The 25486-nt window shown below is 55.2% G+C and overlaps 1 long non-coding RNA gene across 2 annotated transcripts; it reads left to right on the top strand.

The window, feature by feature from the left end:
- The first annotated feature begins 20762 nt into the window (after positions 1 to 20762).
- LOC127463134 (uncharacterized) lies at positions 20763 to 25486 on the top strand. Of its 2 annotated transcripts, none has more exons than XR_007900668.1 (3): positions 20763 to 20961; positions 23588 to 23726; positions 25110 to 25486. It is a non-coding gene; the product is annotated as an uncharacterized LOC127463134 (long non-coding RNA). The 2 variants fall into 2 exon arrangements; XR_007900667.1 differs by having other exon boundaries at positions 23588 to 23779.

Raw genomic sequence — 25486 nt, 5'->3', positions numbered from 1 at the left:
CGACTCTCTAAGGGAGCTGACATGCTGACCTGAGACTCGGAGCCAGATTCCATCTCCCCACTGATGCACGGAGCAGGGCAGAGCAGGTCCAGGCTGACCCCAAGTGAGACACCACACACACCACGTGACACAAAACGGGGACCAGACAAAGGACGGGACACAGACCGCAACTGCTCTGCCCGGCACACGTGAATCCAAGGATCAAAAGTAAGCCCTTCCTTGCAGGCGCCCAAATAGCCTGTCACAGGATACGCCTTGCACCGGACTCATTTCAAAAATCCCTCCAGGCGAGGCACACACTTGCACCGACTCCCAACCCCTCTCTGGGGCTTTGCCCGGCACTTATCTTTCCGAGAGAGCCGGGGATGCGAAGCCATCTTTCATGCACAGGAGGGGCACCTGGGCTGGCTCAGAGGTCCTCCCATCGTCAGACTACCGGCAGTCAACTGCGAGAAAGAAAACCAGACACCGTATCTCAGTAGTGTGGCACGTGGGCCCAGACCCCATGAGCCCTCGACTCACTCTCGACCAGGCAGGTCCTCGGGTCGCTGGCTCTCACCGGACTCGGACACTCTGGCTGCCATCTTCTGGGATACCTGAGTGAGCCAGAGACAAAATTAGATGGCATCTCTAAAGCTGCAGGGGATCCCCGCTCCTCCTGCTGCCTCCCCAACTCACCTCCAAGGCTCCTCTCTCTTCAGCTGCTCCCAAGACCGCCCCTGCAAATGAAATGGCCAAACGCTCAAACACTCAGCTCTCCAACGTTTAGGAATTGCTCACAACGAAAGCCAAAAACCTCCAAACCCCGGACACTCTTTGCTACTCTACCTAGCCGGGACTCTAGACACCCCAGCAGGGCATCGCAAGACCATCCTGCTCACAGACTGCACAGCCATCGGCTCGACTCTCTAAGGGAGCTGACATGCTGACCTGAGACTCGGAGCCAGATTCCATCTCCCCACTGATGCACGGAGCAGGGCAGAGCAGGTCCAGGCTGACCCCAAGTGAGACACCACACACACCACGTGACACAAAACGGGGACCAGACAAAGGACGGGACACAGACCGCAACTGCTCTGCCCGGCACACGTGAATCCAAGGATCAAAAGTAAGCCCTTCCTTGCAGGCGCCCAAATAGCCTGTCACAGGATACGCCTTGCACCGGACTCATTTCAAAAATCCCTCCAGGCGAGGCACACACTTGCACCGACTCCCAACCCCTCTCTGGGGCTTTGCCCGGCACTTATCTTTCCGAGAGAGCCGGGGATGCGAAGCCATCTTTCATGCACAGGAGGGGCACCTGGGCTGGCTCAGAGGTCCTCCCATCGTCAGACTACCGGCAGTCAACTGCGAGAAAGAAAACCAGACACCGTATCTCAGTAGTGTGGCACGTGGGCCCAGACCCCATGAGCCCTCGACTCACTCTCGACCAGGCAGGTCCTCGGGTCGCTGGCTCTCACCGGACTCGGACACTCTGGCTGCCATCTTCTGGGATACCTGAGTGAGCCAGAGACAAAATTAGATGGCATCTCTAAAGCTGCAGGGGATCCCCGCTCCTCCTGCTGCCTCCCCAACTCACCTCCAAGGCTCCTCTCTCTTCAGCTGCTCCCAAGACCGCCCCTGCAAATGAAATGGCCAAACGCTCAAACACTCAGCTCTCCAACGTTTAGGAATTGCTCACAACGAAAGCCAAAAACCTCCAAACCCCGGACACTCTTTGCTACTCTACCTAGCCGGGACTCTAGACACCCCAGCAGGGCATCGCAAGACCATCCTGCTCACAGACTGCACAGCCATCGGCTCGACTCTCTAAGGGAGCTGACATGCTGACCTGAGACTCGGAGCCAGATTCCATCTCCCCACTGATGCACGGAGCAGGGCAGAGCAGGTCCAGGCTGACCCCAAGTGAGACACCACACACACCACGTGACACAAAACGGGGACCAGACAAAGGACGGGACACAGACCGCAACTGCTCTGCCCGGCACACGTGAATCCAAGGATCAAAAGTAAGCCCTTCCTTGCAGGCGCCCAAATAGCCTGTCACAGGATACGCCTTGCACCGGACTCATTTCAAAAATCCCTCCAGGCGAGGCACACACTTGCACCGACTCCCAACCCCTCTCTGGGGCTTTGCCCGGCACTTATCTTTCCGAGAGAGCCGGGGATGCGAAGCCATCTTTCATGCACAGGAGGGGCACCTGGGCTGGCTCAGAGGTCCTCCCATCGTCAGACTACCGGCAGTCAACTGCGAGAAAGAAAACCAGACACCGTATCTCAGTAGTGTGGCACGTGGGCCCAGACCCCATGAGCCCTCGACTCACTCTCGACCAGGCAGGTCCTCGGGTCGCTGGCTCTCACCGGACTCGGACACTCTGGCTGCCATCTTCTGGGATACCTGAGTGAGCCAGAGACAAAATTAGATGGCATCTCTAAAGCTGCAGGGGATCCCCGCTCCTCCTGCTGCCTCCCCAACTCACCTCCAAGGCTCCTCTCTCTTCAGCTGCTCCCAAGACCGCCCCTGCAAATGAAATGGCCAAACGCTCAAACACTCAGCTCTCCAACGTTTAGGAATTGCTCACAACGAAAGCCAAAAACCTCCAAACCCCGGACACTCTTTGCTACTCTACCTAGCCGGGACTCTACACACCCCAGCAGGGCATCGCAAGACCATCCTGCTCACAGACTGCACAGCCATCGGCTCGACTCTCTAAGGGAGCTGACATGCTGACCTGAGACTCGGAGCCAGATTCCATCTCCCCACTGATGCACGGAGCAGGGCAGAGCAGGTCCAGGCTGACCCCAAGTGAGACACCACACACACCACGTGACACAAAACGGGGACCAGACAAAGGACGGGACACAGACCGCAACTGCTCTGCCCGGCACACGTGAATCCAAGGATCAAAAGTAAGCCCTTCCTTGCAGGCGCCCAAATAGCCTGTCACAGGATACGCCTTGCACCGGACTCATTTCAAAAATCCCTCCAGGCGAGGCACACACTTGCACCGACTCCCAACCCCTCTCTGGGGCTTTGCCCGGCACTTATCTTTCCGAGAGAGCCGGGGATGCGAAGCCATCTTTCATGCACAGGAGGGGCACCTGGGCTGGCTCAGAGGTCCTCCCATCGTCAGACTACCGGCAGTCAACTGCGAGAAAGAAAACCAGACACCGTATCTCAGTAGTGTGGCACGTGGGCCCAGACCCCATGAGCCCTCGACTCACTCTCGACCAGGCAGGTCCTCGGGTCGCTGGCTCTCACCGGACTCGGACACTCTGGCTGCCATCTTCTGGGATACCTGAGTGAGCCAGAGACAAAATTAGATGGCATCTCTAAAGCTGCAGGGGATCCCCGCTCCTCCTGCTGCCTCCCCAACTCACCTCCAAGGCTCCTCTCTCTTCAGCTGCTCCCAAGACCGCCCCTGCAAATGAAATGGCCAAACGCTCAAACACTCAGCTCTCCAACGTTTAGGAATTGCTCACAACGAAAGCCAAAAACCTCCAAACCCCGGACACTCTTTGCTACTCTACCTAGCCGGGACTCTAGACACCCCAGCAGGGCATCGCAAGACCATCCTGCTCACAGACTGCACAGCCATCGGCTCGACTCTCTAAGGGAGCTGACATGCTGACCTGAGACTCGGAGCCAGATTCCATCTCCCCACTGATGCACGGAGCAGGGCAGAGCAGGTCCAGGCTGACCCCAAGTGAGACACCACACACACCACGTGACACAAAACGGGGACCAGACAAAGGACGGGACACAGACCGCAACTGCTCTGCCCGGCACACGTGAATCCAAGGATCAAAAGTAAGCCCTTCCTTGCAGGCGCCCAAATAGCCTGTCACAGGATACGCCTTGCACCGGACTCATTTCAAAAATCCCTCCAGGCGAGGCACACACTTGCACCGACTCCCAACCCCTCTCTGGGGCTTTGCCCGGCACTTATCTTTCCGAGAGAGCCGGGGATGCGAAGCCATCTTTCATGCACAGGAGGGGCACCTGGGCTGGCTCAGAGGTCCTCCCATCGTCAGACTACCGGCAGTCAACTGCGAGAAAGAAAACCAGACACCGTATCTCAGTAGTGTGGCACGTGGGCCCAGACCCCATGAGCCCTCGACTCACTCTCGACCAGGCAGGTCCTCGGGTCGCTGGCTCTCACCGGACTCGGACACTCTGGCTGCCATCTTCTGGGATACCTGAGTGAGCCAGAGACAAAATTAGATGGCATCTCTAAAGCTGCAGGGGATCCCCGCTCCTCCTGCTGCCTCCCCAACTCACCTCCAAGGCTCCTCTCTCTTCAGCTGCTCCCAAGACCGCCCCTGCAAATGAAATGGCCAAACGCTCAAACACTCAGCTCTCCAACGTTTAGGAATTGCTCACAACGAAAGCCAAAAACCTCCAAACCCCGGACACTCTTTGCTACTCTACCTAGCCGGGACTCTAGACACCCCAGCAGGGCATCGCAAGACCATCCTGCTCACAGACTGCACAGCCATCGGCTCGACTCTCTAAGGGAGCTGACATGCTGACCTGAGACTCGGAGCCAGATTCCATCTCCCCACTGATGCACGGAGCAGGGCAGAGCAGGTCCAGGCTGACCCCAAGTGAGACACCACACACACCACGTGACACAAAACGGGGACCAGACAAAGGACGGGACACAGACCGCAACTGCTCTGCCCGGCACACGTGAATCCAAGGATCAAAAGTAAGCCCTTCCTTGCAGGCGCCCAAATAGCCTGTCACAGGATACGCCTTGCACCGGACTCATTTCAAAAATCCCTCCAGGCGAGGCACACACTTGCACCGACTCCCAACCCCTCTCTGGGGCTTTGCCCGGCACTTATCTTTCCGAGAGAGCCGGGGATGCGAAGCCATCTTTCATGCACAGGAGGGGCACCTGGGCTGGCTCAGAGGTCCTCCCATCGTCAGACTACCGGCAGTCAACTGCGAGAAAGAAAACCAGACACCGTATCTCAGTAGTGTGGCACGTGGGCCCAGACCCCATGAGCCCTCGACTCACTCTCGACCAGGCAGGTCCTCGGGTCGCTGGCTCTCACCGGACTCGGACACTCTGGCTGCCATCTTCTGGGATACCTGAGTGAGCCAGAGACAAAATTAGATGGCATCTCTAAAGCTGCAGGGGATCCCCGCTCCTCCTGCTGCCTCCCCAACTCACCTCCAAGGCTCCTCTCTCTTCAGCTGCTCCCAAGACCGCCCCTGCAAATGAAATGGCCAAACGCTCAAACACTCAGCTCTCCAACGTTTAGGAATTGCTCACAACGAAAGCCAAAAACCTCCAAACCCCGGACACTCTTTGCTACTCTACCTAGCCGGGACTCTAGACACCCCAGCAGGGCATCGCAAGACCATCCTGCTCACAGACTGCACAGCCATCGGCTCGACTCTCTAAGGGAGCTGACATGCTGACCTGAGACTCGGAGCCAGATTCCATCTCCCCACTGATGCACGGAGCAGGGCAGAGCAGGTCCAGGCTGACCCCAAGTGAGACACCACACACACCACGTGACACAAAACGGGGACCAGACAAAGGACGGGACACAGACCGCAACTGCTCTGCCCGGCACACGTGAATCCAAGGATCAAAAGTAAGCCCTTCCTTGCAGGCGCCCAAATAGCCTGTCACAGGATACGCCTTGCACCGGACTCATTTCAAAAATCCCTCCAGGCGAGGCACACACTTGCACCGACTCCCAACCCCTCTCTGGGGCTTTGCCCGGCACTTATCTTTCCCAGAGCCGGGGATGCGAAGCCATCTTTCATGCACAGGAGGGGCACCTGGGCTGGCTCAGAGGTCCTCCCATCGTCAGACTACCGGCAGTCAACTGCGAGAAAGAAAACCAGACACCGTATCTCAGTAGTGTGGCACGTGGGCCCAGACCCCAAGAGCCCTCGACTCACTCTCGACCAGGCAGGTCCTCGGGTCGCTGGCTCTCACCGGACTCGGACACTCTGGCTGCCATCTTCTGGGATACCTGAGTGAGCCAGAGACAAAATTAGATGGCATCTCTAAAGCTGCAGGGGATCCCCGCTCCTCCTGCTGCCTCCCCAACTCACCTCCAAGGCTCCTCTCTCTTCAGCTGCTCCCAAGACCGCCCCTGCAAATGAAATGGCCAAACGCTCAAACACTCAGCTCTCCAACGTTTAGGAATTGCTCACAACGAAAGCCAAAACCTCCAAACCCCGGACACTCTTTGCTACTCTACCTAGCCGGGACTCTAGACACCCCAGCAGGGCATCGCAAGACCATCCTGCTCACAGACTGCACAGCCATCGGCTCGACTCTCTAAGGGAGCTGACATGCTGACCTGAGACTCGGAGCCAGATTCCATCTCCCCACTGATGCACGGAGCAGGGCAGAGCAGGTCCAGGCTGACCCCAAGTGAGACACCACACACACCACGTGACACAAAACGGGGACCAGACAAAGGACGGGACACAGACCGCAACTGCTCTGCCCGGCACACGTGAATCCAAGGATCAAAAGTAAGCCCTTCCTTGCAGGCGCCCAAATAGCCTGTCACAGGATACGCCTTGCACCGGACTCATTTCAAAAATCCCTCCAGGCGAGGCACACACTTGCACCGACTCCCAACCCCTCTCTGGGGCTTTGCCCGGCACTTATCTTTCCGAGAGAGCCGGGGATGCGAAGCCATCTTTCATGCACAGGAGGGGCACCTGGGCTGGCTCAGAGGTCCTCCCATCGTCAGACTACCGGCAGTCAACTGCGAGAAAGAAAACCAGACACCGTATCTCAGTAGTGTGGCACGTGGGCCCAGACCCCATGAGCCCTCGACTCACTCTCGACCAGGCAGGTCCTCGGGTCGCTGGCTCTCACCGGACTCGGACACTCTGGCTGCCATCTTCTGGGATACCTGAGTGAGCCAGAGACAAAATTAGATGGCATCTCTAAAGCTGCAGGGGATCCCCGCTCCTCCTGCTGCCTCCCCAACTCACCTCCAAGGCTCCTCTCTCTTCAGCTGCTCCCAAGACCGCCCCTGCAAATGAAATGGCCAAACGCTCAAACACTCAGCTCTCCAACGTTTAGGAATTGCTCACAACGAAAGCCAAAAACCTCCAAACCCCGGACACTCTTTGCTACTCTACCTAGCCGGGACTCTAGACACCCCAGCAGGGCATCGCAAGACCATCCTGCTCACAGACTGCACAGCCATCGGCTCGACTCTCTAAGGGAGCTGACATGCTGACCTGAGACTCGGAGCCAGATTCCATCTCCCCACTGATGCACGGAGCAGGGCAGAGCAGGTCCAGGCTGACCCCAAGTGAGACACCACACACACCACGTGACACAAAACGGGGACCAGACAAAGGACGGGACACAGACCGCAACTGCTCTGCCCGGCACACGTGAATCCAAGGATCAAAAGTAAGCCCTTCCTTGCAGGCGCCCAAATAGCCTGTCACAGGATACGCCTTGCACCGGACTCATTTCAAAAATCCCTCCAGGCGAGGCACACACTTGCACCGACTCCCAACCCCTCTCTGGGGCTTTGCCCGGCACTTATCTTTCCGAGAGAGCCGGGGATGCGAAGCCATCTTTCATGCACAGGAGGGGCACCTGGGCTGGTTCAGAGGTCCTCCCATCGTCAGACTACCGGCAGTCAACTGCGAGAAAGAAAACCAGACACCGTATCTCAGTAGTGTGGCACGTGGGCCCAGACCCCATGAGCCCTCGACTCACTCTCGACCAGGCAGGTCCTCGGGTCGCTGGCTCTCACCGGACTCGGACACTCTGGCTGCCATCTTCTGGGATACCTGAGTGAGCCAGAGACAAAATTAGATGGCATCTCTAAAGCTGCAGGGGATCCCCGCTCCTCCTGCTGCCTCCCCAACTCACCTCCAAGGCTCCTCTCTCTTCAGCTGCTCCCAAGACCGCCCCTGCAAATGAAATGGCCAAACGCTCAAACACTCAGCTCTCCAACGTTTAGGAATTGCTCACAACGAAAGCCAAAAACCTCCAAACCCCGGACACTCTTTGCTACTCTACCTAGCCGGGACTCTAGACACCCCAGCAGGGCATCGCAAGACCATCCTGCTCACAGACTGCACAGCCATCGGCTCGACTCTCTAAGGGAGCTGACATGCTGACCTGAGACTCGGAGCCAGATTCCATCTCCCCACTGATGCACGGAGCAGGGCAGAGCAGGTCCAGGCTGACCCCAAGTGAGACACCACACACACCACGTGACACAAAACAGGGACCAGACAAAGGACGGGACACAGACCGCAACTGCTCTGCCCGGCACACGTGAATCCAAGGATCAAAAGTAAGCCCTTCCTTGCAGGCGCCCAAATAGCCTGTCACAGGATACGCCTTGCACCGGACTCATTTCAAAAATCCCTCCAGGCGAGGCACACACTTGCACCGACTCCCAACCCCTCTCTGGGGCTTTGCCCGGCACTTATCTTTCCGAGAGAGCCGGGGATGCGAAGCCATCTTTCATGCACAGGAGGGGCACCTGGGCTGGCTCAGAGGTCCTCCCATCGTCAGACTACCGGCAGTCAACTGCGAGAAAGAAAACCAGACACCGTATCTCAGTAGTGTGGCACGTGGGCCCAGACCCCATGAGCCCTCGACTCACTCTCGACCAGGCAGGTCCTCGGGTCGCTGGCTCTCACCGGACTCGGACACTCTGGCTGCCATCTTCTGGGATACCTGAGTGAGCCAGAGACAAAATTAGATGGCATCTCTAAAGCTGCAGGGGATCCCCGCTCCTCCTGCTGCCTCCCCAACTCACCTCCAAGGCTCCTCTCTCTTCAGCTGCTCCCAAGACCGCCCCTGCAAATGAAATGGCCAAACGCTCAAACACTCAGCTCTCCAACGTTTAGGAATTGCTCACAACGAAAGCCAAAAACCTCCAAACCCCGGACACTCTTTGCTACTCTACCTAGCCGGGACTCTAGACACCCCAGCAGGGCATCGCAAGACCATCCTGCTCACAGACTGCACAGCCATCGGCTCGACTCTCTAAGGGAGCTGACATGCTGACCTGAGACTCGGAGCCAGATTCCATCTCCCCACTGATGCACGGAGCAGGGCAGAGCAGGTCCAGGCTGACCCCAAGTGAGACACCACACACACCACGTGACACAAAACGGGGACCAGACAAAGGACGGGACACAGACCGCAACTGCTCTGCCCGGCACACGTGAATCCAAGGATCAAAAGTAAGCCCTTCCTTGCAGGCGCCCAAATAGCCTGTCACAGGATACGCCTTGCACCGGACTCATTTCAAAAATCCCTCCAGGCGAGGCACACACTTGCACCGACTCCCAACCCCTCTCTGGGGCTTTGCCCGGCACTTATCTTTCCGAGAGAGCCGGGGATGCGAAGCCATCTTTCATGCACAGGAGGGGCACCTGGGCTGGCTCAGAGGTCCTCCCATCGTCAGACTACCGGCAGTCAACTGCGAGAAAGAAAACCAGACACCGTATCTCAGTAGTGTGGCACGTGGGCCCAGACCCCATGAGCCCTCGACTCACTCTCGACCAGGCAGGTCCTCGGGTCGCTGGCTCTCACCGGACTCGGACACTCTGGCTGCCATCTTCTGGGATACCTGAGTGAGCCAGAGACAAAATTAGATGGCATCTCTAAAGCTGCAGGGGATCCCCGCTCCTCCTGCTGCCTCCCCAACTCACCTCCAAGGCTCCTCTCTCTTCAGCTGCTCCCAAGACCGCCCCTGCAAATGAAATGGCCAAACGCTCAAACACTCAGCTCTCCAACGTTTAGGAATTGCTCACAACGAAAGCCAAAAACCTCCAAACCCCGGACACTCTTTGCTACTCTACCTAGCCGGGACTCTAGACACCCCAGCAGGGCATCGCAAGACCATCCTGCTCACAGACTGCACAGCCATCGGCTCGACTCTCTAAGGGAGCTGACATGCTGACCTGAGACTCGGAGCCAGATTCCATCTCCCCACTGATGCACGGAGCAGGGCAGAGCAGGTCCAGGCTGACCCCAAGTGAGACACCACACACACCACGTGACACAAAACGGGGACCAGACAAAGGACGGGACACAGACCGCAACTGCTCTGCCCGGCACACGTGAATCCAAGGATCAAAAGTAAGCCCTTCCTTGCAGGCGCCCAAATAGCCTGTCACAGGATACGCCTTGCACCGGACTCATTTCAAAAATCCCTCCAGGCGAGGCACACACTTGCACCGACTCCCAACCCCTCTCTGGGGCTTTGCCCGGCACTTATCTTTCCCAGAGCCGGGGATGCGAAGCCATCTTTCATGCACAGGAGGGGCACCTGGGCTGGCTCAGAGGTCCTCCCATCGTCAGACTACCGGCAGTCAACTGCGAGAAAGAAAACCAGACACCGTATCTCAGTAGTGTGGCACGTGGGCCCAGACCCCAAGAGCCCTCGACTCACTCTCGACCAGGCAGGTCCTCGGGTCGCTGGCTCTCACCGGACTCGGACACTCTGGCTGCCATCTTCTGGGATACCTGAGTGAGCCAGAGACAAAATTAGATGGCATCTCTAAAGCTGCAGGGGATCCCCGCTCCTCCTGCTGCCTCCCCAACTCACCTCCAAGGCTCCTCTCTCTTCAGCTGCTCCCAAGACCGCCCCTGCAAATGAAATGGCCAAACGCTCAAACACTCAGCTCTCCAACGTTTAGGAATTGCTCACAACGAAAGCCAAAACCTCCAAACCCCGGACACTCTTTGCTACTCTACCTAGCCGGGACTCTAGACACCCCAGCAGGGCATCGCAAGACCATCCTGCTCACAGACTGCACAGCCATCGGCTCGACTCTCTAAGGGAGCTGACATGCTGACCTGAGACTCGGAGCCAGATTCCATCTCCCCACTGATGCACGGAGCAGGGCAGAGCAGGTCCAGGCTGACCCCAAGTGAGACACCACACACACCACGTGACACAAAACGGGGACCAGACAAAGGACGGGACACAGACCGCAACTGCTCTGCCCGGCACACGTGAATCCAAGGATCAAAAGTAAGCCCTTCCTTGCAGGCGCCCAAATAGCCTGTCACAGGATACGCCTTGCACCGGACTCATTTCAAAAATCCCTCCAGGCGAGGCACACACTTGCACCGACTCCCAACCCCTCTCTGGGGCTTTGCCCGGCACTTATCTTTCCGAGAGAGCCGGGGATGCGAAGCCATCTTTCATGCACAGGAGGGGCACCTGGGCTGGCTCAGAGGTCCTCCCATCGTCAGACTACCGGCAGTCAACTGCGAGAAAGAAAACCAGACACCGTATCTCAGTAGTGTGGCACGTGGGCCCAGACCCCATGAGCCCTCGACTCACTCTCGACCAGGCAGGTCCTCGGGTCGCTGGCTCTCACCGGACTCGGACACTCTGGCTGCCATCTTCTGGGATACCTGAGTGAGCCAGAGACAAAATTAGATGGCATCTCTAAAGCTGCAGGGGATCCCCGCTCCTCCTGCTGCCTCCCCAACTCACCTCCAAGGCTCCTCTCTCTTCAGCTGCTCCCAAGACCGCCCCTGCAAATGAAATGGCCAAACGCTCAAACACTCAGCTCTCCAACGTTTAGGAATTGCTCACAACGAAAGCCAAAAACCTCCAAACCCCGGACACTCTTTGCTACTCTACCTAGCCGGGACTCTAGACACCCCAGCAGGGCATCGCAAGACCATCCTGCTCACAGACTGCACAGCCATCGGCTCGACTCTCTAAGGGAGCTGACATGCTGACCTGAGACTCGGAGCCAGATTCCATCTCCCCACTGATGCACGGAGCAGGGCAGAGCAGGTCCAGGCTGACCCCAAGTGAGACACCACACACACCACGTGACACAAAACGGGGACCAGACAAAGGACGGGACACAGACCGCAACTGCTCTGCCCGGCACACGTGAATCCAAGGATCAAAAGTAAGCCCTTCCTTGCAGGCGCCCAAATAGCCTGTCACAGGATACGCCTTGCACCGGACTCATTTCAAAAATCCCTCCAGGCGAGGCACACACTTGCACCGACTCCCAACCCCTCTCTGGGGCTTTGCCCGGCACTTATCTTTCCGAGAGAGCCGGGGATGCGAAGCCATCTTTCATGCACAGGAGGGGCACCTGGGCTGGTTCAGAGGTCCTCCCATCGTCAGACTACCGGCAGTCAACTGCGAGAAAGAAAACCAGACACCGTATCTCAGTAGTGTGGCACGTGGGCCCAGACCCCATGAACCCTCGACTCACTCTCGACCAGGCAGGTCCTCGGGTCGCTGGCTCTCACCGGACTCGGACACTCTGGCTGCCATCTTCTGGGATACCTGAGTGAGCCAGAGACAAAATTAGATGGCATCTCTAAAGCTGCAGGGGATCCCCGCTCCTCCTGCTGCCTCCCCAACTCACCTCCAAGGCTCCTCTCTCTTCAGTTGCTCCCAAGACCGCCCCTGCAAATGAAATGGCCAAACGCTCAAACACTCAGCTCTCCAACGTTTAGGAATTGCTCACAACGAAAGCCAAAAACCTCCAAACCCCGGACACTCTTTGCTACTCTACCTAGCCGGGACTCTAGACACCCCAGCAGGGCATCGCAAGACCATCCTGCTCACAGACTGCACAGCCATCGGCTCGACTCTCTAAGGGAGCTGACATGCTGACCTGAGACTCGGAGCCAGATTCCATCTCCCCACTGATGCACGGAGCAGGGCAGAGCAGGTCCAGGCTGACCCCAAGTGAGACACCACACACACCACGTGACACAAAACGGGGACCAGACAAAGGACGGGACACAGACCGCAACTGCTCTGCCCGGCACACGTGAATCCAAGGATCAAAAGTAAGCCCTTCCTTGCAGGCGCCCAAATAGCCTGTCACAGGATACGCCTTGCACCGGACTCATTTCAAAAATCCCTCCAGGCGAGGCACACACTTGCACCGACTCCCAACCCCTCTCTGGGGCTTTGCCCGGCACTTATCTTTCCCAGAGCCGGGGATGCGAAGCCATCTTTCATGCACAGGAGGGGCACCTGGGCTGGCTCAGACGTTCCTGCCATTGTCAGACTACTGGCAGTCAACTGCGAGAAAGAAAACCAGACACCGTATCTCAGTAGTGTGGCACGTGGGCCCAGCCCCAAGAGCCCGCGACTCACTCTCGACCAGGCAGGTCCTCGGGTCGCTGGCTCTCACCGGACTCGGACACTCTGGCTGCCATCTTCTGGGATACCTGAGTGAGCCAGAGACAAAATTAGATGGCATCTCTAAAGCTGCAGGGGATCCCCGCTCCTCCTGCTGCCTCCCCAACTCACCTCCAAGGCTCCTCTCTCTTCAGCTGCTCCCAAGACCGCCCCTGCAAATGAAATGGCCAAACGCTCAAACACTCAGCTCTCCAACGTTTAGGAATTGCTCACAACGAAAGCCAAAAACCTCCAAACCCCGGACACTCTTTGCTACTCTACCTAGCCGGGACTCTAGACACCCCAGCAGGGCATCGCAAGACCATCCTGCTCACAGACTGCACAGCCATCGGCTCGACTCTCTAAGGGAGCTGACATGCTGACCTGAGACTCGGAGCCAGATTCCATCTCCCCACTGATGCACGGAGCAGGGCAGAGCAGGTCCAGGCTGACCCCAAGTGAGACACCACACACACCACGTGACACAAAACGGGGACCAGACAAAGGACGGGACACAGACCGCAACTGCTCTGCCCGGCACACGTGAATCCAAGGATCAAAAGTAAGCCCTTCCTTGCAGGCGCCCAAATAGCCTGTCACAGGATACGCCTTGCACCGGACTCATTTCAAAAATCCCTCCAGGCGAGGCACACACTTGCACCGACTCCCAACCCCTCTCTGGGGCTTTGCCCGGCACTTATCTTTCCGAGAGAGCCGGGGATGCGAAGCCATCTTTCATGCACAGGAGGGGCACCTGGGCTGGCTCAGAGGTCCTCCCATCGTCAGACTACCGGCAGTCAACTGCGAGAAAGAAAACCAGACACCGTATCTCAGTAGTGTGGCACGTGGGCCCAGACCCCATGAGCCCTCGACTCACTCTCGACCAGGCAGGTCCTCGGGTCGCTGGCTCTCACCGGACTCGGACACTCTGGCTGCCATCTTCTGGGATACCTGAGTGAGCCAGAGACAAAATTAGATGGCATCTCTAAAGCTGCAGGGGATCCCCGCTCCTCCTGCTGCCTCCCCAACTCACCTCCAAGGCTCCTCTCTCTTCAGCTGCTCCCAAGACCGCCCCTGCAAATGAAATGGCCAAACGCTCAAACACTCAGCTCTCCAACGTTTAGGAATTGCTCACAACGAAAGCCAAAAACCTCCAAACCCCGGACACTCTTTGCTACTCTACCTAGCCGGGACTCTAGACACCCCAGCAGGGCATCGCAAGACCATCCTGCTCACAGACTGCACAGCCATCGGCTCGACTCTCTAAGGGAGCTGACATGCTGACCTGAGACTCGGAGCCAGATTCCATCTCCCCACTGATGCACGGAGCAGGGCAGAGCAGGTCCAGGCTGACCCCAAGTGAGACACCACACACACCACGTGACACAAAACGGGGACCAGACAAAGGACGGGACACAGACCGCAACTGCTCTGCCCGGCACACGTGAATCCAAGGATCAAAAGTAAGCCCTTCCTTGCAGGCGCCCAAATAGCCTGTCACAGGATACGCCTTGCACCGGACTCATTTCAAAAATCCCTCCAGGCGAGGCACACACTTGCACCGACTCCCAACCCCTCTCTGGGGCTTTGCCCGGCACTTATCTTTCCGAGAGAGCCGGGGATGCGAAGCCATCTTTCATGCACAGGAGGGGCACCTGGGCTGGCTCAGAGGTCCTCCCATCGTCAGACTACCGGCAGTCAACTGCGAGAAAGAAAACCAGACACCGTATCTCAGTAGTGTGGCACGTGGGCCCAGACCCCATGAGCCCTCGACTCACTCTCGACCAGGCAGGTCCTCGGGTCGCTGGCTCTCACCGGACTCGGACACTCTGGCTGCCATCTTCTGGGATACCTGAGTGAGCCAGAGACAAAATTAGATGGCATCTCTAAAGCTGCAGGGGATCCCCGCTCCTCCTGCTGCCTCCCCAACTCACCTCCAAGGCTCCTCTCTCTTCAGCTGCTCCCAAGACCGCCCCTGCAAATGAAATGGCCAAACGCTCAAACACTCAGCTCTCCAACGTTTAGGAATTGCTCACAACGAAAGCCAAAAACCTCCAAACCCCGGACACTCTTTGCTACTCTACCTAGCCGGGACTCTAGACACCCCAGCAGGGCATCGCAAGACCATCCTGCTCACAGACTGCACAGCCATCGGCTCGACTCTCTAAGGGAGCTGACATGCTGACCTGAGACTCGGAGCCAGATTCCATCTCCCCACTGATGCACGGAGCAGGGCAGAGCAGGTCCAGGCTGACCCCAAGTGAGACACCACACACACCACGTGACACAAAACGGGGACCAGACAAAGGACGGGACACAGACCGCAACTGCTCTGCCCGGCACACGTGAATCCAAGGATCAAAAGTAAGCCCTTCCTTGCAGGCGCCCAAATAGCCTGTCACAGGATACGCCTTGCACCGGACTCATTTCAAAAATCCCTCCAGGCGAGGCACACACTTGCACCGACTCCCAACCCCTCTCTGGGGCTTTGCCCGGCACTTATCTTTCCGAGAGAGCCGGGGATGCGAAGCCATCTTTCATGCACAGGAGGGGCACCTGGGCTGGCTCAGAGGTCCTCCCATCGTCAGACTACCGGCAGTCAACTGCGAGAAAGAAAACCAGACACCGTATCTCAGTAGTGTGGCACGTGGGCCCAGACCCCATGAGCCCTCGACTCACTCTCGACCAGGCAGGTCCTCGGGTCGCTGGCTCTCACCGGACTCGGACACTCTGGCTGCCATCTTCTGGGATACCTGAGTGAGCCAGAGACAAAATTAGATGGCATCTCTAAAGCTGCAGGGGATCCCCGCTCCTCCTGCTGCCTCCCCAACTCACCTCCAAGGCTCCTCTCTCTTCAGCTGCTCCCAAGACCGCCCCTGCAAATGAAATGGCCAAACGCTCAAACACTCAGCTCTCCAACGTTTAGGAATTGCTCACAACGAAAGCCAAAAACCTCCAAACCCCGGACACTCTTTGCTACTCTACCTAGCCGGGACTCTAGACACCCCAGCAGGGCATCGCAAGACCATCCTGCTCACAGACTGCACAGCCATCGGCTCGACTCTCTAAGGGAGCTGACATGCTGACCTGAGACTCGGAGCCAGATTCCATCTCCCCACTGATGCACGGAGCAGGGCAGAGCAGGTCCAGGCTGACCCCAAGTGAGACACCACACACACCACGTGACACAAAACGGGGACCAGACAAAGGACGGGACACAGACCGCAACTGCTCTGCCCGGCACACGTGAATCCAAGGATCAAAAGTAAGCCCTTCCTTGCAGGCGCCCAAATAGCCTGTCACAGGATACGCCTTGCACCGGACTCATTTCAAAAATCCCTCCAGGCGAGGCACACACTTGCACCGACTCCCAACCCCTCTCTGGGGCTTTGCCCGGCACTTATCTTTCCGAGAGAGCCGGGGATGCGAAGCCATCTTTCATGCACAGGAGGGGCACCTGGGCTGGCTCAGAGGTCCTCCCATCGTCAGACTACCGGCAGTCAACTGCGAGAAAGAAAACCAGACACCGTATCTCAGTAGTGTGGCACGTGGGCCCAGACCCCATGAGCCCTCGACTCACTCTCGACCAGGCAGGTCCTCGGGTCGCTGGCTCTCACCGGACTCGGACACTCTGGCTGCCATCTTCTGGGATACCTGAGTGAGCCAGAGACAAAATTAGATGGCATCTCTAAAGCTGCAGGGGATCCCCGCTCCTCCTGCTGCCTCCCCAACTCACCTCCAAGGCTCCTCTCTCTTCAGCTGCTCCCAAGACCGCCCCTGCAAATGAAATGGCCAAACGCTCAAACACTCAGCTCTCCAACGTTTAGGAATTGCTCACAACGAAAGCCAAAAACCTCCAAACCCCGGACACTCTTTGCTACTCTACCTAGCCGGGACTCTACACACCCCAGCAGGGCATCGCAAGACCATCCTGCTCACAGACTGCACAGCCATCGGCTCGACTCTCTAAGGGAGCTGACATGCTGACCTGAGACTCGGAGCCAGATTCCATCTCCCCACTGATGCACGGAGCAGGGCAGAGCAGGTCCAGGCTGACCCCAAGTGAGACACCACACACACCACGTGACACAAAACGGGGACCAGACAAAGGACGGGACACAGACCGCAACTGCTCTGCCCGGCACACGTGAATCCAAGGATCAAAAGTAAGCCCTTCCTTGCAGGCGCCCAAATAGCCTGTCACAGGATACGCCTTGCACCGGACTCATTTCAAAAATCCCTCCAGGCGAGGCACACACTTGCACCGACTCCCAACCCCTCTCTGGGGCTTTGCCCGGCACTTATCTTTCCCAGAGCCGGGGATGCGAAGCCATCTTTCATGCACAGGAGGGGCACCTGGGCTGGCTCAGACGTTCCTGCCATTGTCAGACTACCGGCAGTCAACTGCGAGAAAGAAAACCAGACACCGTATCTCAGTAGTGTGGCACGTGGTCCCAGCCCCAAGAGCCCGCGACTCACTCTCGACCAGGCAGGTCCTCGGGTCGCTGGCTCTCACCGGACTCGGACACTCTGGCTGCCATCTTCTGGGATACCTGAGTGAGCCAGAGACAAAATTAGATGGCATCTCTAAAGCTGCAGGGGATCCCCGCTCCTCCTGCTGCCTCCCCAACTCACCTCCAATGCTCATCTGCTCCCACATGTTAGCCAGATGGCACCTGCAATCGAACAAGCTCAATGCTTCATTGCTGATCCTTTTAATACTCGGAGATTACCTACAAGGACAGCTCAAGAGAACCAATCCGTGTGTTCATCACGTCATTTTGAGTTGGCTTCAGCCCTACGAGGCTGCGTACGTCTCCTGCAATAAAAACCCAACGGAAATCTCTTTGCTGACATACTGTCCAAGAGTATGCTGGTCCATGGTAGTTTCTGTCTGACACCCATAGACCGTGACCTCTTACAGGCAGGGTCCCTGTCACGCTGGACTGTACGTTAGAAGTCGGTGCACTGCCTGTAGAACAAAAAACCAAGTATTTATGCAGATTCACCACAAGTACCCTGCCGACAAAAGAGCATCTAGTTGTGTCCTGCAGTCACTGCTCACCGTCCTCACCGGGCTCAGCTTCCCTCTGGTGCCTATCGGCTGCTGGGCCAAGGGCTCCGCATCTTAAAAAAACCCCAAAACCACAAAACTAGCCACCAAACCATCCAAATGATCAAGTAAACCTAGAGCCAAAAGTCATGTCTTGGCTCTGACCTCACATGAGAAGCCACCTTTTGACTCTGCTCCTCCGGCCTCTTCTTTTTATCTCTGCTTTACATCCAGTCCCTCTGACACTGCAAAGAAATGAGTTACCAAAGTCAGCCATATAAATGGAGGGACCTTAACTGCTGTGCAATACTAATTTCTCTTTAGACAAGCCATCTGGGGTCCAAAGACAACCTGCACAAACTAACACTGACCAACTTAAAGGCCCTGCCATACCACTCCAGAAAAGCTCGCTCTCGTGACTGCACACATGCTGCAGGTAGGGGCTGCCTCCAAGAGGATCGGAGAACTGCTGCCCTGAGTGGCTAAGCCTATCACAGGTTACCTGTCAAGACTCCTTCCTACTCCACCTATCCTCAAGTCTACACTGCAGGGAAGAGCAGTTCCAGGCCAAACACAAACTCCAGTGACACATTTCTGGACAAGTGCTGTGGTGGAACAACTGTGAATTGTGATTGTGAATTGTAAGACACAAAACACAGACTGGACAAAGGACACGACACAGACCTGAACGACTCTGCCCTGCACATCCTACTCCAGTGATGGAAAGTAAACTGCTCCTCCTATGTGTGCCAAGGGCCTCTTACGGCAGACCATTTCCCCTATGCTAATTTGAAAATTCCTCCCTCCTAACCATAAAACTGGACCCAGCTCTCATCCCCTCTCCAGGTGATAGTCCTCCACTTATCTTTCCCATAGTCGGGGATGTGAATCCATCTTCGATGCGAAGGAAGGACCCCCGGCTGGTTCAGAGGGTCCTGTGATCCCTGACTCGGTCAGCTGCGAGAAAGAAAAGCAAAACTGAGACAAGAGTTTGGCAGCACATGGGCAATAACCCCGCAATTGGCTAGTCCCCGTCCCCTAAGCTGTGAGGTTCTCGGGCCACTGGCTCCGACCCCAGTCGGAGGCTGCTGCCGTCACCGTGTGCCGTACCTGGGCGCGTGAGGAAAAAAAGTTACGTGGTGCTTCGGAAACACCCAGCACCTCCTCACTATCTCCCCGACTCAACCTGAATGCTCCTCCATTGCCAAAAGCAGGCTGGATAGCACCTGCAACTATAAGAGATTGAGACTTAACTGATGACCCTCGTAGTACTAGGAGATTACTCACACAGACAGCTGTAGACCATCAAACCTAATTGGCAGGTGGCTCCGGCCCTCTGAGGCTGCACATGCTGTCTGTAAAGTACAAAAACCAAAAGCAAATGTACATACTGAGATACCGCCTGAAAGGATGGCTTTCCTGGGGTAGCTCCTACCTACCTCTCCTCCACAGTGACCTCTTACTGACAAGGTCCCTGAAGCATTGGACTGTCTGTTAGAAGGTGGCAGAACCCCTGGAAAACACAACAAACAAAGCATGTGCACAGATTCACCACAACACCTGTAGAAGACCATCTAGTTCTGTCCTGGAGTCAATGCTCACCTTGCTCACAGGTACTCACCTGGATCACCTCCCCTCCGGTGCCTAGAGCCTCCTGGGGCCAGGGCTCTGCATCTGAAAACAAAGAAAAAACAAACCCAAACAACAAAATCCTTAACACAGCGAGTAAACGTGGAGCCAAAAGCCACGTCTTTGTGCTGATGTCAGGTAACCACCCACCTTCTCGCTCTGCTCCTCTGGCCTCTGTTCTGTTCAACTCTGCTTTACACCCTGTCTCTCTGACATGGTAAAGAAACCCTAACTAAAGTAACCCAGATAAATGGGGAGAGCTCAAAGAGTCTCCCTTCTCTTTTGGCAAACCACCAAGGGTCACTGCCTGCAGCCAAAGACTGCAGCTATAATCAAACAGAATATCCGGGTGAAGGAGCAGAAAACTTAAGTGGCACATCTGAAAAGTCAGTGGATGCATTCACAGGCATTTAGGGGGCTCCTGGACACTGCTTTCCACCCGTACTACCTTCAAAACACTCCTGGCAATTCCTAAGCTGACACCCGAGCCCTCACTCCATCTCTGGGCTGTAACCCCCCACTACCTACTTGCAAACCTGGGTGTCTGAAACCATTTTCAACACAGAGCAACTTCACCTCAGGATAGGATAACACTTGTGAAAAAATGCCAAGCTACAGTTGAGATGATCAGGAGATCTCAAAAGATACAAAGCTCCTAAGAAAAAGAAAACAAGATAATAAATTACAAAAGCAGCTAACCAACACAGGACACAAAATAAATAAATTTAAAACCCTTGCACTTGAGTGTAATCCTCTTCATTACCATATATAGCTCTGTTGCTTTGGATGCCAAAGCTGATGCTTCAATAAAGCAAGAACAGCTTGAGAAATCCCATTCATTGAAAGAAAGGGAGAGCTCTTATCCCATTGAAGCCCAGCTACTGAATGACCTCCTTGGGCAAAGGCTGGGGTTAATATACCCCTGGCCACACCCACATACCTTCCCATGAGGCTCGAGGGAAAGGGAGGAGCCAAATGCCACAAAGTATAAAAGCTCTGGGAGGAGTAGCACTGAGTTTTCCATGTTCAGGAGAAGTAAAGGCCCTGATGCAGGAAAACACTGCTAATGAGGATAAATACACCATCTCTCTTTCTGCAGCTATACCCACTGAAACAGCAGAGACCAGGTAAGAAACTGAACTTTTCTGTTGGACAGAGGAAGAACAAGATAAACAACCTAAAAATGCAGACAAAAAATTAACTTATCAAAGAAGATGAAAGGTTAAGGTGGTGGGTCACCCGGACATTCCACAGGCAGCAAGAGTTTCTGGTCCTAGCATCTTTTCTCTGAGAAAAAGCTTTAGCTGTGTTCAATCTGGGGGCTGATATGGCAAATTTCACTGCAGGGCTCCTGGAAATGAACAAGAACCCTTTTCCCGGGGGAAAGCAAGCCCTCACCCTAATGGTCTCGGAGGTGAAGAGAAATCCGGGCACTACATAGGCAGCAAGAGCTTCTAACCTTAGCAGCTTTTCTCTGTCAAAAAGCTTCAGCTGTGTTCAATCTGGGGGCTGATATAGCAAATTTCACTGCAGGGCTCCTGGAAATGAACAAGAACCCTTTTCCCTGGGGGAAAGCAAGCCCTCACCCTAATGGTCTGGGAGGTGAAGAGAAATCCAGGCACTGCATAGGCAGAAAGAGCTTCTGACTCTAGCAGCTTTTCTCTGACAAAAAGCTTCAGTTGTGTTCAATCTGGGGACTGACATGGCCAATTTCCCTGCAAGGCTCCTGAAAGTGAATGAGGACCCTTTTCCCCTTTGATAATAAAGTAATTAACTTTTCCACCACACCTTAATTAGCTACCAATTAACTAATTCTCCTTTTACAAGGCATGCTAATTATTCACTAATGACCTAATTCAGTAATTTATTTCTTGCACTGCACCCTAATGGGTTACTAATTAATTAGTTTCACAGGCAGCAAGATTTTTCTGTCCGGTTACCTTTGGTTTCGGAGAAATCTTCATCCATGTTCACTTTGGAGAGGAGGATCAGGTATTTGAGGCAGGACTCTTGCAAGCAACAAACAGCCGTATCCCCAAGGAAACAAAGCCCTGACCCTCAGGGTTTCAGGTGCAGATAGTGTGAAACTCCATAGGCAACAAGAGTTTTCTGTCCTGGCACCTTTTTTCTGAGAGAAAACTTTGTCCATGTTCAGTTTTGGGAGATGGAGTGGCAATTTCACTGCAAGGCTCTTGCAAATGAATTACAGCCCTTTTCCCCAGGAAAGACAGCTTGTAGCCTTAAAATTTTAGGGGCAGTTGGTGGGCCAGGCTGGACACTCCATGAGCAGCAAAGTTCCCTGTGGTGGCACCTTTGGTCCAAGAGGAATACTCATTCATGTTCAATTTCAGGACTCAGACTGGAATTTTCAGAGCAGGAAAACCAGGAAAGAACCAGGGAAAGAATCCTCAGGAAGGAAATCCCTTACCCTCACGGTCTCAGGTGCAGGTGGTGCGACACTTCATGGGTGGCAACAGCTTTCTGTGGTAGAACCTTTTGTCTGGGAGGAATCTTTGTTGGCATTCAGTAGAGGGAGTCAGACTTCACTTTCAGGGGAGGGCTCTGAAAAGCAAAAACCAGACCTTTCCCACAGGAGAGAAAGCCTGTAAACGTGGGGATTCAGGTGCAGTTGATGGACCAGCCTGGGCACTCCATGGGCAACAAGATGTTTGTGTGGTGGCACCTTTTGCCTGGGAGGAATCTTCATCCCTTTTGAATTTTGGCAAGTCGGTCCAGCTATCTTGGCACCAGCCTCCTGCAAGCGAATTACAGACCATTTCCCCATGAAAGGCAACATGTAGCCTCAGACTCTCAGTTGTACTACATGAGACACCCAGGGCACTCCATGGGAAGCCACAGATGTCTGTCCTGGCATCTTTTGTCTCAGAGTTATGTTCACCTGTTTTCACTTTTGAGAGTTGCACCATGATTATCACCACAAGTCTCTGGAAACCAAATAATAGCCCTTTCCCCCAGATAATAAAGCCCTTAATCTCAGGGCTGCACATGCAGGTGGTGTGGCACTCCCTGTGCAGGAAGATCTTTCTGTCCTGTCACCATTTGTTTGGGAGGAATCCTCATCTGATTTCATTTTAAGAAGTCAAACCATCTTTCTCGGTTCAGGACACCTGTAAGTGAACAAGAGCCTGTTTCCCCAGGAAAGAAAGCCCTTACCCTCAGGGCCTCAGGGGTAGCTGCTATGAAACTCCATGGGAAACAAGAGCTCTCTGTCCTGGAACCTTTTGTCTGGGAGGAATCTTCATCCTTATGCAATTTTGGGAGTAAAGACTGACAGTTTCAGCACAGGATTAAAAACACGATCAACAGCCCTTATTCCCAGGAAAGAAAGCCTGGAACCTTTGGCTGTTAGGTGCATTTGGTGGGCCAGTTTGGGCACTCGATGGGCAGCAACATCTCTCTGTCCTGGCACCTTTTGTCTTGCAGGAATCTTGACCTGTATGGAATATTGGGAGTCAGACTGGCAGTTTCAGCACAGGATTTCTAAAAATGAACAACAGCCCTTTTACACAGGAAACAAAGCACTGACCATTTTAACTTCAGGTGCAGTTGGTAGGCCAGCCTGGGCACTCCTTAGGCAGCAAGAGCTTTCTGGTGTGCTACCTTTTGTCTGGGAGGAATCCTCATCCGTATTCAATTTTGGGAGCTGGACTGCCCCTTTCGGCTCGAGGAGTCCTGCAGGGTCACATCAACCCTTTTCCCCTGGAATGAAAGCCCTTACCTTCTTGGTTTCAGGTGCAGTTGGTGGGCCGGCCTGGACACTCGCTGGGCAGCAAGAGCTTTGTGTGGTGTCACCTTTGATCTGGGAGGAATCTTCGTCCGTATGGAATTTTGGGAGCTGGACTGCCCATTTCGGCAGTAGGATTGCTGCAAGGTAACAACAGCCCTTATGGCCAGGACAGAAAGCCTGAAACCTTTGGGTTTCAGGTGCAGTTGGTGGGCCAGCCTAGGCACTCCATGGGCAGCAAGAGCTTTCTGTGGTGGCACCTTTTATCTTGGTGGAATCCTCCTCCGTATTCAATTCTGGGAGTTGGACTGGCAATTGCAGCGCAGGACCCTTCACGTGAACTACAGCCCTTTTCCCCAAGAAAAAAGGTCCTTACCTTTGGGGTCTCAGGTGCAGTTGGTGGGCCAGCCAGGGCAGTCCATGGGCAGCAAGAGCTCTCTGTACTGGCACCTTTTGTCTGGGAGGAATCCTCGTCTGTATTCAATTCTGGAACTTGGACTGGCAATTTCAGTGCAGGACTCCTGCAAGCGAACAACAGCCCTTTCTCCCAGGCAAGAAAGTGCTTACCCTCAAGGTTTCAGGTGCAGTTGGTGGGCCAGCCTAGGCACTCCATGGGCAGCAAGAGCTTTCTGTGGTGGCACCTTTTATCTTGGTGGAATCCTCCTCCGTATTCAATTCTGGGAGTCGGACTGGCGATTGCAGCGCAGGACTCCTGCACGTGAACTACAGCCCTTTTCCCCAAGAAAAAAGGTCCTTACCTTTGGGGTCTCAGGTGCAGTTGGTGGGCCAGCCTGGACACTCGCTGGGCAGCAAGAGCTCTCTGTGGTGGCACCTTTGGTCTGGGAGGAATCTTCGTCCGTATGCCATGTTCGGACTTGGACTGGCAGTTTCAGGACAGGGCTGAAAAAAGACAACAACAGCCATTATCCCGAGGAAACAAACGGTGGAACCTCTGGCTTTCAGGTGCAGTTGGTGGGCCAGCCAGGGCAGTCCATGGGCAGCAAGAGCTCTCTGTGCTGGCACCTTTTGTCTGGGAGGAATCCTCCTCTGTATTCAATTCTGGGACTTGGACTGGCAATTTCAGTGCAGGACTCCTGCAAGCGAACAACAGCCCTTTCTCCCAGGCAAGAAAGTGCTTACCCTCAGGGTCTCAGGTGCAGTTGGTGGGCTAGCCTAGGCACTCCGTGGGCAGCAACATCTCTCTGTCCTAGCACCTTTTGTCTTGCAACAATCTGCATCCGGATGCAATTTTGGGAGTCGGACTGCCAGTTTAAGCGCAGGATTCTTAACAACAGCCCTTTTCCACAGCAAAGCGAGCACCAACCCTTTTAATTTCAGGTGCCAGTGGTGGGCCAGCCTGGGCACTCCTTAAGCAGCAAGAGCTTTCTGGTGTGCTACCTTTTGTCTGGGAGGAATCCTCATCCGTATTCAATTTTGGGAGCTGGACTGCCCCTTTCGGCTCGAGGAGTCCTGCAGGGTCACATCAACCCTTTTCCCCTGGAATGAAAGCCCTTACCTTCTTGGTTTCAGGTGCAGTTGGTGGGCCGGCCTGGACACTCGCTGGGCAGCAAGAGCTTTGTGTGGTGTCACCTTTAGTCTGGGAGGAATCTTCGTCCGTATGGAATTTTGGGAGCTGGACTGCCCATTTCGGCAGTAGGATCGCTGCAAGGTAACAACAGCCCTTATGGCCAGGACAAAAAGCCTGAAACCTTTGGGTTTCAGGTGCAGTTGGTGGGCCAGCCTAGGCACTCCATGGGCAGCAAGAGCTTTCTGTGGTGGCACCTTTTATCTTGGTGGAATCCTCCTCCGTATTCAATTCTGGGAGTCGGACTGGCAGTTGCAGCACAGGACTCCTGCATGTGAACTACAGCCCTTTTCCCCAAGAAAAAAGGTCCTTACCTTTGGGG

The sequence above is a fragment of the Manacus candei genome, unplaced genomic scaffold (genome assembly GCF_025592945.1).
Source record: "Manacus candei isolate 608988 ecotype Guabito, Panama unplaced genomic scaffold, ASM2559294v1 h1tg000150l, whole genome shotgun sequence".
In the NCBI taxonomy this organism is placed as follows: Eukaryota; Metazoa; Chordata; class Aves; order Passeriformes; family Pipridae; genus Manacus; species Manacus candei.
Note: the sequence above shows the minus strand (reverse complement) of the source record. Positions and strands in the feature narration are given on the sequence as shown.